A 4346-nucleotide genomic window follows, 5' to 3' on the forward strand; every position below is an offset into this window, starting at 1 on the left:
TAGTGGGCACCTTGGTTTCTTCCTCACTGCTGTCCTCCCCAGAAGGTTGTCCCTGACTTTCGATAGCCCTGCTTGGTTTGGTTTCCAGGGAGTAGTTATAACTTGAGGGTTAGGACGTGAGCCTGGCTCTGCCCAGTAGCCAGAGCTGTTGAACGTCGGGGAGGAGGCCTCTCTAGGGCTCCTTGTCTCCCTTGGTTTTTCACTCTTTTTTCTTTTTCATCTCTGGCATACATTCCTCAGGGCTGACCATACCCCTGTCTTGGTCGGGGGCTGGGAATTAATTAGGAGGAGACTTGATTACTCAGGTGAAGCCGCAGTTTTGAATATGCAAGGGAAGCTACAATCTGCAAGGGAGAGCGGCATACATGGTGAAGAAAGGCAGAATGAACGCACTGGGCATGGGTGAGATGGGGCAGAGCAGGAAGGATGAACTCACATCATACTTAGTAGTGACAGGTGTAACGAGCAGAAACACAGAAGAGGTCCTACCAGCAATTGAGATTTCAAGCAAATTCCTGGACAAAAGATTAAAGCCATCGGTGGTGAGAACACTTCAGTCTGGTGAGTGCAGAGAAGGAAGCCAGTCAGCCTTGCAGAACCCTAGAGGGTCAAGGCTGCAGCTCCAGGAGAGCGAGGGTGGGAGGCCAAAGGCAGAGCTTGGTATAGAACAGTTGGCCTCCTTGTTGGCACTCAGGATGCCTGGGAGATGGGCTGGGGGGTGCCTAGGCAAACCAGCTTGTGTTCAGACCTGCTTGTGTCTTTTAGAAGCATCTCAGCCTGAAGGCAAACTTGGCCTGGTAACTCAGAGGGTCTGTGACTGACACTCAGGATTTTGGTCTGCTTTTTAATGGTTTCAGTTTAACCAACTAAGGATACCCAGATATTTGAGGAAAAGCAGACCACAAGATAAACAGAAAATCTGACCCTGGAAGAAATGACTTAGGATTAAAAGAATTTCTTACCTCTAATTAGTATATTTCATAGATACCCCAGATACTGCAACTATAGACTTCTAGTATTGGCTACAAAAAGCCCATTTTGGACTCACATGGCACAAACTGGTTATATAAACGCTGGACAATAGGCAAAAACTTAGGAAAGGCGCCAGAGAGAGGCCAGCTTTGATGAGGCTTGAGGGGGTGTGATCCCTTAAAAGAACACTTACAGGTGTGTTTCGTGCTTAACCTTGCCTTTTCCTTGAGGATGTTTTGCCATTTAGCATGGGGAAGAGACTATCAGGCGGGACTGACTTCCACTGGGCCAAGTTCACAGAGGTTCAGCCAGGCAGCTGGGACTTGACAAAATAGGAGAGGAGGGCACTGAGCTCCCAAATCTATGTGCACCCTCCCTTAGAAGCATCCGCCAATTCAAGCTGCTCACTGTCTATGCAAGACCCCCAAGAAACTCATCAGAATGCAGTAACTGTGAGGCTAAGGAACTGGTGGCCTGGAGACTGCAGCAGCCATGCTGTTTTGGGGCAGAGAGGTGATGGTTCAAGGCCCACCATGGTGGATTGACCCTGCTTGAGATGGCCAGGGTGCCTCAATGTCAGAGTAAGGCCATAACAGAAGAAATCAGACTAAGAGGCTGAGCGCGGTAGCTCACGCCTGTAATCCCAGCGCTTCAGGAAGCGGAGGTGGGTGGATTACTTGAGGTCAGGAGTTCAAGACCACCCTGGCCAACTTGGCAAAACCCCATCTCTACCAAAAATACGAAAAATTAGTCGGGCATGGTAGTGAGCGCCTGTAATCCCAGCTACTTGGGAGGCTGAGGCAGGAGAATCGTTTGAACCTGGGAGGTGGAGGTTGCAGTGAGCCGAGATGGTGCCATTGCACTCCAGCCTGGGCAACAGAGTGAGATTGCATCTCAGAAAGAATAAATAATAATCAGGCTAAGAAAGCCTAAAACCAGACTTTTTCAGGATTTAGGCAATCTTCTAGCCAGAAGAAAAGTCTGAAAGAAGATAACGTTCCGAGTCTCCACATGTACCATTTTTAGTACCCATTACTCAGCATCTACTCAATAGTTACCAGCCTTGCTAGAAAGGACTTAATTTGCTGAAAACCAAGAGGGAAACAAAATAGACAATAGAAAGAGACCCAGGCAGGGGTGATTCAGATGTTGGAGTTATAACTATGAGATATATTCACAAAGGAAGGAAAAGATGGAGAATGTTGAGATATCTGGAATCTAGCTACTTCAGAGGCAGAGGTAGGAGGATTCCTTAAGCCAAGGAGTTTGAAATTACAGTGAGCTATGATCACACCACTGCACTACAGCCTGGGTGACGGGAAGACCCTGCCTCAAAAAAAAAAAAAAAAAAAAATCTGGAATCTAACCAAAAATGGCAATTCTAGAACTAGAAAACAATTGAAATTAAGAATTAAGTAGGTGGTGGCCAGGCATGGTGGCTCTGTAAATGCAACATTTTGGGAGGCCAAGGTAGGAGGACCACCTGAGCCCAGGAGATAGAGACAAGCCTAGGCAACATGGCAAAACCCTTTTCTCTAAAAAAAATACAAAAATTAGCCAGATGGTGGTGGTGTGTGCCTATGGTCCCAGATACTCAGGAGGCAGAGGTGGAAGGATTACCTGAGCCCAGGGAGGTCAAGGCTGCAGTGAGCCCTGATTCCACAACTGCACTTCAGCCTGGGCAACAAAGTGAGACCCTGTAACAACAAGAACAACAAAAAGTACCACACACACACATAAACACCACACACAAACACCACACACATGCCACACACACAACACACATAAAACACCACACATACACAAACACCACACACAACCACACACACACAAACACACAAACCACACACACAAACACCACACACACACCACACAAAAACACACAAACACCACACACACCCCACACACGAACACCAAAACACAAACACCACACACACACACACAAACACACAAGTTTAGTAGACAACCGGGCACAATGGCTCACGCCTGTAATCCCAGCACTTTGGGAGGCCAAGGCAGGTGGATCACCTGAGGTTGGGAGTTCGAGACCAGCCTGGCCAATATGGTGAAACCCCATCTCTACTAAAAATATGAAAGTTAGCTGGGCATGGTAGCGGGTGCCTGTAGTCTCAGCTTCTCAGGAGGCTGAGGCAGGAGAGTTGCTTGAACCTGGGAGGCAGAGGTTGCAATGAGCCGAGATTGTGTCACTGCACTCCAGCCTAGGGGACAGAGCAAGATTCTGTCTCAAAAAAAAAAAAAAAAGTAGTTGGTGAGACACTAGATAATGTGGAGTCCTCCTTATGAATGCTAGAAATACTAGGAAAAATTGACTTGAACAAACTTTTTTTTATTTTTTTGGGGGTGGGCGGACGGAGTCTTGCTTTGTCACCCAGGCTGGAGTGCAGTGGCGTGATCTCAGCTCACTGCAAGCTCCGCCTCCCAGGTTCACGCCATTCTCCTGGCTCAGCACACGAATAGCTGGGACTATGGGCACCCGCCACCATGCCTGGCTAATTGTTTTTTTTTTTTTTTTGAGACGGAGTCTGGCTCTGTCGCCCGGGCTGGAGTGCAGTGGCGTGATCTCAGCTCACTGCAAGCTCCGCCTCCCAGGTTCACGCCATTCTCCTGGCTCAGCACACGAATAGCTGGGACTATGGGCACCCGCCACCATGCCTGGCTAATTGTTTTTTTTTTTTTTTTTTTTTTTTTTTTTTTTTTTGAGACGGAGTCTGGCTCTGTCGCCCGGGCTGGAGTGCAGTGGCCGGATCTCAGCTCACTGCAAGCTCCGCCCCCCGGGTTTACGCCATTCTCCTGCCTCAGCCTCCCGAGTAGCTGGGACTACAGGCGCCCGCCGCCTCGCCCGGCTAGTTTTTTGTATTTTTTAGTAGAGATGGGGTTTCACCGTGTTCACCAGGATGGTCTCGATCTCCTGACCTAGTGATCCGCCCGTCTCGGCCTCCCAAAGTGCTGGGATTACAGGCTTGAGCCACCGCGCCCGGCCTGTTTTTTGTATTTTTAGTAAAGACGGGTTTTCACCATGTTAGCCAGGATGGTCTCGATCTCCTGACCTTGTGATCCGCCCGCCTTGGCCTCCCAAAGTGCTAGGATTACAGGCGTGAGCCACTGCGCCTGGCCACAAACTTTTTTTTTTTTTTTTTTTTTTTTTTTTTTTTTTTGAGAAGGAGTTTCACTCTTGTCCCTCAGGCTGGAGTGTAATGGGCGATCTTGGCTCACTGCAGCCTCCGCCTCCTGGGTTCAAGTGATTCTCCTGCCTCAGCTTCCTGAGTAACTGGGGTTGCACCACCACGCCTGGCTAATTTTTGTGTTTTTAGTAGAGACGGGTTTCACCATGTTGGCCAGGCTGGTCTTGAACT

Source organism: Macaca nemestrina, chromosome 20, assembly GCF_043159975.1.
Source record: "Macaca nemestrina isolate mMacNem1 chromosome 20, mMacNem.hap1, whole genome shotgun sequence".
NCBI lineage: Eukaryota > Metazoa > Chordata > Mammalia > Primates > Cercopithecidae > Macaca > Macaca nemestrina.